Here is a 16,520-nt window from a genome sequence, read left to right as displayed (position 1 = left end):
AGTGTCGGTTGATATCGGAATCGGTAATTAAGAGTTGGACAATATCGGATATCGGCAAAAAAGCCATTATCGGACATCTCTATAATATATATTTATTTTGAGGGAACAGGGGATAACAACTGGGCAAATGCCCACAACACCGGCCAGGTAGGGCGTAAGGGGACACTATGCCCAATTTTTTTTCAGATAAATTCATATTTGTTTGTGTTTGTAATATGATAAGTTATAGCTGTTTTAATAGGTGTTAACTATCCAAATTTAAAAAAATAAATAAATAACATAAAAAAGTACCAATGATTGTCACGCACACACTAGGTGTGGCGAAATTATTCTCTGCATGTGACCCATCCCCCTTGATCACCTCCTGGGAGGTGAGGGGAGCAGTGAGCAGCAGCGGTGGCCGCACCTGTGAATAATTTTTGGTGATTTAACCCTCAATTCCAACCCTTGATGCTGAGTGCCAAGCAGGGAGGTAATGGCTCCCATTTTTATACTCTTTGGTATGACTCGGCCGGGGTTTGAACTCACAACCTATACACACGTTTTGGAGCCCCTGCCTCGAAAGAAAATGTTTGCGTTGGTGCCCTAAAACATGAGCCCTTCTTTAAGGCACCTTAAAAAGTTAAAATTCGAGGCCTGTGAAGTGAATTATTGTACATCAAATTATGCTGACAATTTTATTGAAAATAAATTCAGTATAAAAAGATTCACTATTGAATTTTCATACGCTGAAGTGTTTTACACTGAATTTATTTGCACTCATACACTGAATTTTTACACTGAATTGTAGAACACTGAAATGTTTTTCAATGAAGTTGTCAGCATAATTTGATGTTAAAGGGGAACATTATCACAATTTCAGAATGGTTAAAACCATTAAAAATCAGTTCCCAGTGGCTTATTATATTTTTCGAAGATTTTTTCAAAATTTTACCCATCACGCAATATCCCTAAAAAAAGCTTCAAAGTGCCTGATTTCACCATCGTTATAATCAGGCACTTTTTTCTGTGACGTCACATAGTGATGCCAACACAAACAAACATGGCGGAAAGAACAGCAAGCTATAGCGACATTAGCTCGGATTCAGACTCGGATTTCAGCGGCTTAAGCGATTCAACAGATTACGCATGTATTGAAACGGATGGTTGTAGTGTGGAGGCAGGTAGCGAAAACGAAATTGAAGAAGAAACTGAAGCTATTGAGCCATATCGGTTTGAACCGTATACAAGCGAAACCGACGAAAACGACACGACAGCCAGCGACACGGGAGAAAGCGAGGACAAATTCGGCGATCGCCTTCTAACCAACGATTGGTATGTGTTTGTTTGGCATTAAAGGAAACTAACAATTATGAACTAGGTTTACAGCATATGAAATACATTTGGCAACAACATGCACTTTGAGAGTGCAGACAGCCCAATTTTCATCAATTAATATATTCTGTAGACATACCCTCATCCACTCTCTTTTCCTGAAAGCTGATCCGTCCAGTTTTGGAGTTGATGTCAGCAGGCCAGGTAAGCTAGGGTCGATAGGGGGTTTAGCTCGCTCGTCTGCGGGAACAAACTGCCGCCATTGCTTGCCGTACTACCGAGGTCCTTTGTCCCTGAATTGCTCACACACTCCGGCAGATTCAATGGGGGTCTGGCGGCAGATTTCTTTGACTTTATCATTGGAAATGCATCTGCTTTGAGTGTCGCAGGATATCCACACATTCTTGCCATCTCTGTCGTAGCATAGCTTTCGTCGGTAAAGTGTGCGGAACAAACGTCCAATTTCTTGCCACTTTCGCATCTTTGGGCCACTGGTGCAACTTGAATCCGTCCCTGTTCGTGTTGTTACACCCTCCGACAACACAGCGACGAGGCATGATGTCTCCAAGGTACGGAAAACAGTCGAAAAAACGGAAAATAACAGAGCTGATTTGACTCGGTGTTTGAGAAAATGGCGGATTGCTTCCCGATGTGACGCCACGTTGTGACGTCATCGCTCCGAGAGCGAACATTAGAAAGGCGTTTAATTCGCCAAAATTCACCCATTTAGAGTTCGGAAATCGGTTTAAAAAATATATGGTCTTTTTTCTGCACCATCATGGTATATATTGACGCTTACATAGGTCTGGTGATAATGTTCCCCTTTAAAAAAATGTTTTTCACAAAATTCAAATGCAAAATATTCAGTTACATAAATTCAGTGTCCAAAAAAAGCTTCTGTATTAAAGACACAAATGAACCTCCATAGTTCTACTCATTCCCAGTCACACAGGAAGAAAGAAAAGCTCCACCACGAGTCATCCTTGGATCTGCTCCGCATGGTAATCGGGATGAACTGTATCGACTCATCCACAGGCGGCCAACCTCATTAAAACCCAATTAGTGTTTGTTTGAGGCCAGAAGCTCCCCATCCCAACACCAGGATCAAAGCACTTACTAGTCGTATATCCCTCACATCTTCTTATTTTCAATCCATTTGGTGTCCAACGAGAGGTTAGCTTGCAGTAAACACACTTGAGGTCTCACACATTTGCCATTACGGAAGTTTTTGCTGTCAAACCATCATGAAACCTTTTATTATCTATAAAAGTTGTAAAGTAGCATTTTAGCATTAAAGGGTAAGTGTTAGGGGTGTAACGGTACGTGTATTTTTATTGAACCGTTTCGGTACGGAAAGGTAAATTTGGATCGCTAACGTTGTTAGCATAAATTAATGGGATTTAACATAGAAAAAATTAGCATCACGGCTAACTGAGGAATATTTTCGGTTCATTATGAGACTGTGGTGGTACATAAACCTAGCTAGCTAGAGATATTGGCCCCAAAAGCAGGGGCGTCCATGGTAACGTTGCTTGGGTGGCAACATATGTTACTCCAAAACCTGTATCTACCTTTCAGCATTAATGGCACCTTCACAGATGTGTAAGTTACCCATGTCTTGGGCACTAATACACTCCCATACCATCACAGATGCTGGCTTTTCAACTTTGCGCCTATAACAATCCGGATGGTTCTTTTCCTCTTTGGTCCGGAGGACACGACGTCCACAGTTTCCAAAAACAATTTGAAATGTGGACTCGTCAGACCACAGAACACTTTTCCACTTTGTATCAGTCCATCTTAGATGAGTTTAGGCCCAGCGAAGCCGACGGCGTTTCTGGGTGTTGTTGATAAACAGTTTTCGCCTCGCATAGGAGAGTTTTAACTTGCACTTACAGATGTAGCGACCAACTGTAGTTACTGACAGTGAGTTACTGAAGTGTTCCTGAGCCCATGTGGTGATATCCTTTACACACTGATGTCGCTTGTTGATGCAGTAGAGCCTGAGGGATCGAAGGTCACGGGCTTAGCTTCTCACGTGCAGTGATTTCTCCAGATTCTCTGAACCCTTTGATGATATTACGGACCGTAGATGGTGAAATCCCTAAATTCCTTGCAATAGCTGGTTGAGAAAGGTTTTTCTTAAACTGTTCAACTATTTGCTCACGCATTTGTTGACAAAGTGGTGATTCTCGCCCCATCCTTGTTTGTGAATGACTGAGCATTTCATGGAATCTACTTTTATACCCAATCATGGCACCCACCTGTTCCCAATTTGCCTGTTCACCTGTGGGATGTTCCAAATAAGTGTTTGATGAGCATTCCTCAACTTTATCAGTATTTATTGCCACCTTTCCCAACTTCTTTGTCACGTGTTGCTGGCATCAAATTCTAAAGTTAATGATTATTTGCACAAAAAAAAATGTTTATCAGTTTGAACATCAAATATGTTGTCTTTGTAGAATATTCAACTGAATATGGGTTGAAAAGGATTCGCAAATCATTGTATTCCGTTTATATTTACATCTAACACAATTCCCCAACTCATATGGAAACAGGGTTTGTAATTGGCTAAATAAAAACAAAAAGTTTATACTTATTTTACAAATATGTTATGTATGCAAAATGGTTGGTAAAACAATTGGTTAAATGATTTCACTCTATGTTGTGATTGCCACTGCAGACATGAGTACAGTCTGTTGAATCTGTCCTCTGTGGTTATTCAAATGTAAAAAAAATAAAAATAAAAGACACTCCTGCCATTTTTTGTTTTCATTGCTTGATAAGTGCAGCTGGGAATCATATTTGAGGCAATATGTGTGCTTCACTGATGAGGTGAATCCACGTAAAAGCCAAATACCCCAGATTGATTTCTCTTCCACCGTCCACAGCCATCATGGAGATGAGCACTGGATGGATTGTTACGCTCTGAAATTCACTAATTAAGATGCTGATGGTGCAAAATGGGCTGAGAGTCATTATGAAGATGCGTGAGCGGGTTTATCCCACGTCCAGGCGACATTTCGGTAATGATAGAAATCTTCCACAGTATTCCCTGTGCTCAGGTTTTAAACGGTTCGATTTCCTGTGTTTGGTGTCGGGTTACTTACCATTCCACACATGTTAAGTAACGTTTCACGTCGCAGATGGCCCGTAGTATAACGGCAGTCATTAGGTTGGAATGTCATTATGTCTGCTTGGTGTTAATTATGCCATTACGTAAACACACAGGACACTTCATCCATGAACAATTTGGTCAATACTAAATCTTTCAAGCGTATGTTATATTGCACAGTGGATTGTGGTATTCATTTGACCTTATGTTTAGTTTGCAGCAACGTTCCTTCTGAGGTGCACAATTGTGCACTGCTTACGCGTCCTGAAATGAAATTACATCCAATGTGAACTCTAGGGATGTCCCGATCCGATATTTGGATCGGATCGGCTGCCGATATTTGCCAAAAATTGCATCGGCAAGGCATGGGAAAATGCCGATCCAGATCCAGTTTTAAAAAAAACTCTGGTCCATGTTTTTCAAAGCACCTATTTAAATAATACATTCCACTTTTCTGCTGCTTCCTAATTTCCGTTCCGCATTTTCCAGCACACCTTCAACACATCCACAGGTCTGTGGATTCTCACGCAGTTGCTTTTAGCTGCTGGCATTACACGACAGGCTCTTCTCACTCTTTCCTGTGTCTCCCTCTCACAGACAGCAAGCGCACCTTCTTACACACGTCACATACTGTCACGACACATGTCACATACGTGTACGTCCTCCCCGAGCAGAGAGGTAGCAGCATGGCTAACGTTAGCTGTGATGCTAGCGCAGCCGTGTGACCAACGTTCTCTCTAAGGTGCGCGCCTGTGCAATTGCAAACTGCTCAAGCGCCCACTGCGCATAGCAATTATATGCCACGCACAAAATCAAATAAAAAAATAAGCGCATAACAATTTTCGACACACGGACACGACAGAGAAAACAGTTTTCGTCATCATTGTTCAAATATTATGGAGACGCTTATCTCCATTCGGTGCCACACGCCCACACCATCAAAATGCCGAGGCAAAAATTTCCAGATCAACACCGTATGAAAAAAATAGTGATTTTTTTAGTTGTAATTTCCTTCTCTGCATGAAAGTTTAAAAGTATCATATATTAATGCAGTATGAAGAAGAATGTTTTAATGTAGACATGCAAGCCTTGAAAGAAAATGTTGAAAATCAAGACTACATTTCCTGCAAATGGATGCATTTCTACCCTATATTTTAACTTTAGATTATTCTCATATCAAACTCTTTTGGCTGTCTTTTTGACACTTACATCCAACGCCCCCCTCCACACCCTGGATTATAAATAATGTAAATAATTCAATGTGATTATCTTGTGTGATGACTGTATTATGATGATAGTATATATCTGATAGTATATATCTGTATCATGAATCAATTTAAGTGGACCCCGACTTAAACAAGTTGAAAAACTTATTCGGGTGTTACCATTTAGTGGTCAATTGTACGGAATATGTACTTCACTGTGCAACCTACTAATAAAAGTCTCAATCAATCAATCAAAACACATAGAATCATCATACTGCTGTGATTATATGCATCAAGTGTTCATTCAAGACTAAGGCAAAATATCGAGATATATATCGTGTATCGCAATATGGCCTTAAAATATCGCAATATCATAAAAAGGCCATATCGCCCAGCCCTAGTTTCAATGATGCCATTTCTGTTTGTCATGTATAATTTTGTCTATTTTGTGTTTATCCTTGAATAAACAGGTCAGTTTCTTGTTACCAACCATTGTGTGTTATTCAAACTCCCCTAATTCAGCTGGCTAGTTGTTATCAAGAGTACTAAAACCCTTTTCAACATGATTCTGACAACTAAGTAGGCTAAATAACTTTACACTTTAATACATGCTCGGATAGGCCAGTATCGGTCAGTATCGGTATCGGTCAGTATCGGTATCGGATCGGAAATGCAAAAACAATATCGGTATCGGATCGTAAGTGCAAAAACCTGGATCGGGACATCCCTAGTGAACTCTAAACCAAATAAACACATAAGTAACTATTTGTTCTGTAGGATTTTGCAATGCCACTCTGTGATTGACAGGTGACAACCAGCGGCCCTAACAGATAAAAGAATGTTCGTCAACTAGGGTTGTATTGATACACAAAAATTTCGGTTCGGTGCATACCTCGGTTTAGAGGTCACAGTTCGATTCATTTTCGGTACAGTAAGAAAACAACAAAATATACATTTTTTTGGTTATTTATTCACCAAATTTGTAAACAATGGCTTTATCCTTTTAACATTGGGAACACTATAATAATTCTGCCCACGTTAATCCACATTAAACTGCCTCAAATTGTTGCTCAGATTAAATACAATGACAAAACTTTTCTTTTACATATAAAAAGTGCAACATTAAACTGTTTCAAGTCAACTCATCATGCTTAATTTATTACAGCATTTGGGAAGCCTGTAGTTGATTTTTATTATGTAAATGTGCATCTGCCTCACAATACGAAGGTCCTGAGTAGTCTTGGGTTCAATCCCGGGCTCGGGATCTTTCTGTGTGGAGTTTGCATGTCCTCCCCGTGACTGCGTGGGTTCCCTCCGGGTACTCCGGCTTCCTCCCACCTCCAAAGACATGCACCTGGGGATAAGTTGATTGGCAACACTAAATTGGCCCTAGTGTGTGGATGTGAGGGTGAATGTTGTCTGTCTATCTGTGTTGGCCCTGCGATGAGGTGGCGACTTGTCCAGGATGTACCCCGCCTTCCGCCCGATTGTAGCTGAGATAGGCTCCAGCGCCCCCCGCGACCCCAAAGGGAATAAGCGGTAGAAAATGGATGGATGGAAATGTTATATTTGTATCAACATGTGATAGCAGGGACCCTGCCATTCAAAACTAGGCTGCTGCATTACTAATGATTAATGTAACTATAGCTGAAAAAATGATACAATAGCAATAGGAGAGACTATTCATGTCATAGCGTGGTTTGTTTTCCCATGGTGCAAAGGATTTGGACCGGACATGGCGTGAAGGTAAACACATATTTAATTTTAACGCTCAAAAAAGGAACAAACAAAAGGCGCTCACAGTGGAGGCACAAAACTTAACGCAGGGAACAAAAACTTGGACTATGCATAACTATGAACATGGCAAACTGTGGCATAAATAAACACAACTTACTTGCGGAAGCAAAGAGCAGCATGAACGATGGTATCAAGAGTGTCAGGGGTATATCGAGAGTGTGATGTCGCCAGGCTGATTGCCTGGCAACTACGGGCTAAAATAGTGAAGACATGATTAAAGACGGGTGCGTGAGTCGTGAGGACAGATGAAAACTAATGGGTTGCTATGGCATACTTGCCAACCCTCCCGAATTTTCCGGGAGACTCCCGAAATTCAGCGCCTCTCCCCAAAACCTCCCGGGACAAATATTCTCCCGAAAATCTCCCGATTTTCAGCCGGAACTGGAGGCCACGCCCCCTCCAGCTCCATGCGAACCTGAGTGAGGACAGCCTTTTTTCACGATGGGAGGACAACAGGGTGACAAGAACTAAATCATACAGACTAGAGATAAATTCTATCATTATGTTTATCTTACCTAAAAATAAATATATTTATTAATTTAAAAAAAAAATAAAAAAATACATTTTTACTATATTTTGCTAAAAACATCAAAATTAATTGTATTTTTATTTTTTAGTTTTTCTGACTCCTTATTAAATCCAGCCATAGAATTATACATTAAAATAAACATATTTGAAATAATTAATTTTAAATTATCATAATAATTCATTTAAAATGACTATATTTTATTATTAAAATAACTGCTTGTTTATCAACATTAGCATTTTATTCATTACATTTTGAAGCTCTCAGAAGCCAAGTTATGTTATATTCCTTAATATTTATTTATGCAAGTTTGAAGTATCAATTATCCAAACACAGTTTTGTTTGCATATTTTCAGGATATATATGTATATATATATATATATATATATATATATATATATATATATATATATATATATATATATATATATATATATATATATAAATAAATATATATATATATAAATAAATATATATATATATATATATATGTATATATATATATAAATAAATATATATATAAATAAATATATATATATATATATATATATATATATATAAATAAATATATATATATATATGTATGAAATACTTGACTTGGTGAATTCTAGCTGTCAATATACTCCTCCCCTCTTAACCACGCCCCGCCCCGCCCCGCCCCCAACCACGCCCCCCCCCCCCCCCCCCCCCCCCCCCCCGAAATCGGAGGTCTCAAGGTTGGCAAGTATGTGCTATGGTGACAAAACAAGAGTGCACAATGAGTCCAAACGTGGAACAGGTGAAACTAATGGGTAACCATGGAAACAAGACAAGGGAGTGAAAAAGCAGGAACTAAAAAGAGTCCAAAAACCAAACAGAACCTAACTTAAACAAAACATGATACCAAACATGACAATTCATCCCTGAACACCATGGAGTTCATGTAGGCTTAATGATGCAGTTACATTATTATATCAACTATCAGAGACAGAAACGCTTCATTTAACATAATGTTCTTTTTTGCTGCTTCAACACAGCTCAATCAACACAGAAAAAGGTAAAGTGAAATAACAGACAGACAGGGCTTTGCTGTCCGTAACACACACACACACACACACCGCAAAATGAGCTAACGTTACGCTAAAAGCGAATTAGCCTTCACCTCAAGCCAGGACTGCGAGCGAGCTAAGCTGCAGTTTATATTTCTAGAAGGTCAACGGGCTCATAGTGATGTTACTAGTAGTTGACTGGGAGGTGTTTATTATCATTTGGGGAGAGTCCGCAGCCTGATGATTACCTGCTAAACGCTAAGCACTGCCTACATGCGCTCTGAATACGCACTGCTGATTGGCTGTTACCGCTCCTCATGTAACCAATCAGATGGTTGTGTGGGTGGGACAATGCTGGGTGCTGTGTAGAGCAGTGTTTTTCAACCACTGTGCCGAGATACAGTCTGGTGTGCCGTGGGAGATTATCTAATTTCACCTATATGGGTTAAAAATATTTTTTGCAAACCAGTAATTATAGTCTGCAAATGATGTGTTGTTGTTGAGTGTCGGTGTTGTCTAGAGCTCGGCAGAGTAACCCTGTAATACTCTTCCATATCAGTAGGTGGCAGCAGGTAGCTAATTGCTTTGTAGATGTGGGAAACAGCGGGAGGCAGTGTGCAGGTAAAAAGATATCTAATGCTTAAACCAAAAATTAAAAAAAAGGTGAGTGCCCCTAAGAAAAGGCTTCGAAGCTTAGGGAAGGCTATGCAGAACGAAACTAAAACTGAACTGGCTACAAAGTAAACAAAAACAGGATGCTGGACAACAGCAAAGACTTACTGTGGAGCAAAGACAATGTACATGACATGACAATCAACAATGCCCCCACAAAGAAGGATAAAAACAACTGAAATATTCTTGATTGCTAAAACAAAGTAGATGCGGGAAATATCGCTCAAAGGAAGACATGAAACTGCTACAGGAAAATACCAAAAATAAGAGAAAAAGCCACCAAAATAGGAGCGCATGACAAGAAGTAAAACACTACACACAGGAAAACAGCAAAAAAAGTCCAAATAAGTCAGAGTGTGATGTGACAGGTGGTGACAGTACACCTACTTTGAGACAAGAGCTATAGTGATGCATAGTTGGTTATGATTTAAAGTCATATCCAACAATTGCAACAACGACTTTTTACGGTCAACTGAGTTTCGTTTTTTAATGATTTCTGCTGGTGGTGTGCCTCCGCATTTTTTCAACTCAAAAAATGTGCCTTGGCTCAAAAAAGGTTGAAAAACACTGGTGTAGAGGACAGACAGAGGCAGAAGGAAGCTACTTAATATGTTCGTGTGGAAACTCGTTCGGTACACCTCCGAACCGAACCGAAACCCCCGTATCGAAACGGTTCAATACAAATACACGTACCGTTACACTCCTATCATCAACACCGTTCAATTATTCTAACCTCTGTTGAGAGGCTTTAAAGATGAGAGGAATTCCATCAATCACTTTATTGAGCAAAACTGTTTATATTCAGCCATAACCACACTAAAAACATGACTAAAGAACTTATATCTAGAAAACCTGGTCATTTTGTGCCGTACAAACCAGACTTAAATAAACTCTTTGTCAACCGCTCGCTCTCTCTCTCTCACCTGCACCAACACACGCCTTCAAGGCACTTAGCCACTGATGCGTTTATAGCCTCACAAAAAGTCGGATAACTCCATCACCACACTGTTGTGGCACTCTGACTCCTAAATCAGATGTTTGCTTATTCTACTTTCATTTATAGGCTAGGCAAATATAAGCCTTGGCTTCAGCCTATTCCTTTTCGGTCATTCGTTTTCTTTTCTTTTTGTGTGTAAATGTGTATGATTGTTAAATATGTATAATCTGTACTAGGGATGTCCATAAATGCTTTAAAATGCAATATCGGAAATTATCGGTATCGGTTTCAAAATTGCAGCATCGCGTGGACATCGGGGGTGGTACCTCTGGATTGGCAGACCGGGGTGGTGGTTCCTCTCTTTAAGAAGGGGAACCGGAGGGTGTGTTCTAACTATCGTGGGATCACACTCCTCAGCCTTCCCGGTAAGGTCTATTCGGGTGTACTGGAGAGGAGGCTACGCCGGATAGTCGAACCTCGGATTCAGGAGGAACAGTGTGGTTTTCGTCCTGGTCGTGGAACTGTGGACCAGCTCTATACTCTCGGCAGGGTCCTTGAGGGTGCATGGGAGTTTGCCCAACCAGTCTACATGTGTTTTGTGGACTTGGAGAAGGCATTCGACCGTGTCCCTCGGGAAGTCCTGTGGGGAGTGCTCAGGGAGTATGGGGTATCGGACTGTCTGATTGTGGCAGTCCGCTCCCTGTATGCTCAGTGCCAGAGCTTGGTCCGCATTGCCGGCAGTAAGTCGGACACGTTTCCAGTGAGGGTTGAACTCCGCCAAGGCTGCCCTTTGTCACCGATTCTGTTCATAACTTTTATGGACAGAATTTCTAGGCGCAGTCAAGGCGTTGAGGGGATCTGGTTTGGTGGCTGCAGGATTAGGTCTCTGATTTTTGCAGATGATGTGGTCCTGATGGCTTCATCTGGCCAGGATCTTCAGCTCTCGCTGGATCGGTTCGCAGCCGAGTGTGAAGCGACTGGGATGAGAATCAGCACCTCCAAGTCCGAGTCCATGGTTCTCGCCCGGAAAAGGGTGGAGTGCCATCTCCGGGTTGGGGAGGAGATCTTGCCTCAAGTGGAGGAGTTCAAGTACCTCGGAGTCTTGTTCACGAGTGAGGGAAGAGTGGATCGTGAGATCGATAGGCGGATCGGTGCGGCGTCTTCAGTAATGCGGACGCTGTATCGATCTGTTGTGGTGAAGAAGGAGCTGAGCCGGAAGGCAAAGCTCTCAATTTACCGGTCGATCTACGTTCCCATCCTCACCTATGGTCATGAGCTTTGGGTTATGACCGAAAGGACAAGATCACGGGTACAAGCAGCCGAAATGAGTTTCCTCCGCCGGGTGGCGTGGCTCTCCCTTAGAGATAGGGTGAGAAGCTCTGCCATCCGGGGGGAGCTCAAAGTAAAGCCGCTGCTCCTCCACATCGAGAGGAGCCAGATGAGGTGGTTCGGGCATCTGGTCAGGATGCCACCCGAACGCCTCCCTAGGGAGGTGTTTAGGGCACGTCCGACCGGTAGGAGGCCGCGGGGAAGACCCAGGACACGTTGGGAAGACTATGTCTCTCGGCTGGCCTGGGAACGCCTCGGGGTCCCACAGGAAGAGCTGGACGAAGTGGCTGGGGAGAGGGAAGTCTGGGCTTCCCTGCTTAGGCTGCTGCCCCCGCGACCCGACCTCGGATAAGCAGAAGAAGATGGATGGATGGATGGATGGATGGTTTCAAAATTATCGGTATCGGTTTCAAAAAGTAAAATGTATGACTTTTTTAAAATGCCGCTGTGTACACGGACGTAGGGAGAAGTACAGAGCGCCAATAAACCTTAAAGGCACTGCCTTTGCGTGCCGGCCCAGTCACATAATATCTACGGCTTTTCACACACACACAAGTGAATGCTTGGTCAACAGCCATACAGATCACACTGAAGGTGGCCGTATAAACAACTTTAGCACTGTTACAAATATGCGCCACACTGTGAACCCACACCAAACAAGAATGACAAACACATTTCGGGAGAACATCCGCACCGTAACACAACATAAACACAACAGAACAAATACCCAGAATCCCTTGCAGCACTAACTATTCCGGGACGCTACAATATACCCCCATCTCCCACCTCAACCTCCTCATGCTCTCTCAGGGAGAGCATGTCCCAAATTCCAAGCTGCTGTTTTGAGGCATGTTAAAAAAATAATGCACTTTGTGACTTCAATAATAAATATGGCAGTGCCATGTTGGCATTTTTTTTCCATAACTTGAGTTGATTTATTTTGGAAAACCTTGTTACATTGTTTAATGCATCCAGCGGGGCATCACAACAAAATTAGGCATAATAATGTGTTAATTCCACGACTGTATATATCGGTATCGGTTGATATCGGAATCAGTAATTAAGAGTTGGACAATATCAGATATCGGCAAAAAAGAAACAGCTGTTGTCATGTGATCAAGGAAAGATCTAAATAATAGAGGAGGCGTACAATCTTTCGTCAGAGCGTGTTGGAAGACTGTACAAAGAGTACAGCCCAGACGTTTCTCCTCAATGAGCTAAATTGAATTCTGTCTCTGTTTAATTCCTTGCTGCTTGTCTGTTTAATAGATGTCATCAGTGTTTGAACCTGACAATTTACTTGACAGGGCTTTTGCTGGTACAGGTGTTCCTAATATGTTGGCTGTAGCACAGCAAGTAACTGCATGATGTTTTAAAGATGAGGTCCCATTAGACGAGTACGAACCTTTCTGACCGCCCTCGCTGCTTTAAATGCAGGTGATCAAACTTTCACTTCTGCCTCCAAGCCCTGGCGTAAACAAACTCAGCAGGGCTTCCATACAGCCTGATGAGTTATTGCCTCTGTGTGTTTGTGTTTCTTTGATTTAAGCCCTATTCATGCCAGCAGCACCTTTAAAATATGCAGTGTTGATTTCTGCAGTTGAAAGCGAGTGTGCTGTCATGTGATTATAACAGTGATTTTCAACCACTGAGATATTTGCAGGTGTGCCGTGGGAGATTATGCAACTTCACCGAATTAGTCCAAAAAATATTTTTTTGCAAATCAATAATCATAATAATGTGACGTTGTCTAGTGCCTGTGCTGTGTAGAGCTTGGCAGGGTAATCTTGTAATACTCCACATCAGTAGGTGGCAGCAGGTAGTTCATTGCTTTGTAGAAGTCGGAACGCGTCGAGGATGGTTTGTCGTGATCCCAATATGCAGAGCACAGCGGGAGACAGCGCGCAGGTAAAAAGGTATGTAACGCTTAAACCAAAAATGAACAAAAGGCAAGTCTAGCTAGGAAAAGGCACTGAAGCATAGGGATGGCTATGTAAAACAAAAGTAGAACCGAACTGGCTACAAAGTCAACAAAAACAGAATGCTGGACGACAGCAAAAACTTACAGCGTGTGTAGTAAAGACGGCGTCCACAATGCACATCCGTACATGACATGACAATCAACAATGTCCCCACAGAGAAGGATAACGTACGCTAGGGGTGTAACGGTACACACAAATTTCGGTTCGGTACGTACCTCGGTTTAGAGGTCACAGTTCGGTTCATTTTCGGTACAGTAAGAAAACAACAAAATATACATTTTTGGGGTTATTTATTTACCAAATTTGCAAAATCTTCCACCAAAAATATTTTTCTTAGTGGAATATTTGATGTGAAATAATCGGAACCTTGGATTAGGGCTGGGCGATATATCGCGGGTTTGTCTCTGTGCGATATAGAAAATGACTATATCGTGATATCGAGCATACGTTCTCACGCAGTTGCTTTTAGCTGCGGGCATTACACTACAGGCTCTCCTCGCTCTTTCCTTCTCTCAGACAGACAAGCGCACCTTCTTACACACGTCACATACTGTCACGTCATACGTCACATACGTATATGTCCTCCCTGAGCAGAGAGGTAGCAGCATGGCTAACGATAGCTGTGATGCTAGCGGAGTGGTGTGAGCGCTAATAGAATAAAAAGAAGGTGCGCATCTGGTAACAAATGGAGGAATAATTAATTCCCAAGAAAAACAGCAGGCGGTCCATCGTCTGGCGGTGGTTTGGCTTCAAGTGGGAATATGTCGAACAGACAACCGTAATTTGTCAAGTGTGGGGCAAAAGCGTTAATATAAAAAGTAGCATTACTGCTGTAACAAACAGTTCAGGGTGTCCCAAGTTACTGGAGTGTGTTAGGTAAGGAGGAAGAGTTTTGTCCCTCCAGAGTTGTTGCCGTAGGGCTGTGACGTAGGGTGTGTGTGGTTGTGGAAGGAGATGTGTGATGTTGACCTGCTCTAATGTCTCCCGTTTATTATTTTATTAGATAAGTACACTGTATAGGCGAACCCAGGACACTCGGCTACACTGCTAATATGTAGCATCATTTGAAAAGTCACCCGCTAGACAATGAAGAGGGCTTACTCCGCACGTCAATATCGCCGTTTGGTTCCACACGTCCACACCATCAAAATGCCGAGGCAAACATTTCCAGATCAACACCGTATGAAAAAAATTTTGATTTTTTTTTTTTTTTTTTTGTGATTTCCTTCTCTGCATGAAAGTTTAAAAGTAGCATATATTAATGCAGTATGAAGAATAATGTTTTAATGTAGACACATAGAATCATCATACTGCTGTGATTATATGCATCAAGTATTCATTTAAGGCTAAGGCAAAATATCGAGATATATATCGTGTATCGCGATATGGCCTTAAAATATCGCGATATTAAAAAAAGGCCATATCGCCCAGCCCTACCTTGGATAGGTCAATAATTCATAATAACATTGATTTTGATTCAATATTATGTTTTGAGCAATGGCAGTTTGAAAGAGAAAAAAACAGCTTTGTTTTATTAGTCAACATTGCAACTTTTTCTAAATTACATTTAACCTTTAAGCTTTTTTATTTCACTTTTGTTATGTTTTTCTTTATTTTAATAGTATTTTTAGAATGTGCCGTGGGCCTTTACAACATTAGCTGTGGGCCGCAAATGGCTTCCGGGGCACACTTTTGACACCCCTGTGACGGAGGCAGATAATTAGATATATCCATATTTGTGTGTTACTTCTTTAAAACTATAGTCATATTACAAAACAGCTAGTGTTCTTTATTTGTTATCTTTTGGTTGTCTGCAAATACTGTGTGCCTACTTTTGAGAATGTGAAGGGGGGAGATCTTCTCTGCTTCTCGTCTAAAACCGACTTTAGATAATAAACAAAAGGGACCTGGAGTGAGCTGGGAGAAAGGGGGAGTAGTAATAAATTATTTCTCTTATCTTTCCCTTTGCCCAGGAGAAAGGGACAAGGAGGGTGGGGGCAAGAGAGACGAGATAAAAGAAGAAGTTTTGCCGTATGAAAAGTTAGACCAAATTAGCTGTGCGAGTGAGCGCTTCTGTACGGGATTTGGTCTCAAGTTTATTTCCAAAGGCTTTGGAAATAAAATTACAATATACCTATTCTGTCTCTGGTGGTTCTTCTACTCAGCTGTACGTGTCATAAAAGAGCTTGGGAGTGACCAGCAACTTGAATTCCCTGGGAGGAACAACTGGTCCAACGCAACACCTGCTATAGACAATAAAAAATAAAATCTGATAAATTTATGGATAAAAAGCAGAGCCTGGCGACGCATGCGCGTTTATCATAACTCTCTCTCTGTCTCTGTCTCTGCCCCTCCCTCACCAATGCTGCTGTGCGCACAATTTGTTTTGTTTTTAAACCCTGAACGTACATTGAAAATACACCCAACCCTAACTCAAAATGCCGGACATTTGAGGCATTTAAGAAACTCCGCTCTGACAGTTTCGCAAAAGAGGACATGTCCGGTGAAAAAAGGACGTATTTTCAGTCTATCGTAGCCCGTTAGCTGCTAGCATGCCGTGTGTTGTGCCTCGGTGTGCATTGTTTACACAACGTGCGTTACGCTACTTAATATGT

General features: G+C 41.5%; 1 protein-coding gene across 3 annotated transcripts in view; it reads left to right on the top strand.

The window, feature by feature from the left end:
* LOC133577045 (amyloid beta precursor protein binding family B member 2-like) overlaps positions 1-16,520 on the top strand; it is a 136,426-nt gene that overhangs the window by 106,857 nt on the left and 13,049 nt on the right. The window lies entirely within an intron of this gene.

The sequence above is a fragment of the Nerophis lumbriciformis genome, linkage group LG36 (assembly GCF_033978685.3).
Source record: "Nerophis lumbriciformis linkage group LG36, RoL_Nlum_v2.1, whole genome shotgun sequence".
NCBI lineage: Eukaryota > Metazoa > Chordata > Actinopteri > Syngnathiformes > Syngnathidae > Nerophis > Nerophis lumbriciformis.
Note: the sequence above shows the minus strand (reverse complement) of the source record. Positions and strands in the feature narration are given on the sequence as shown.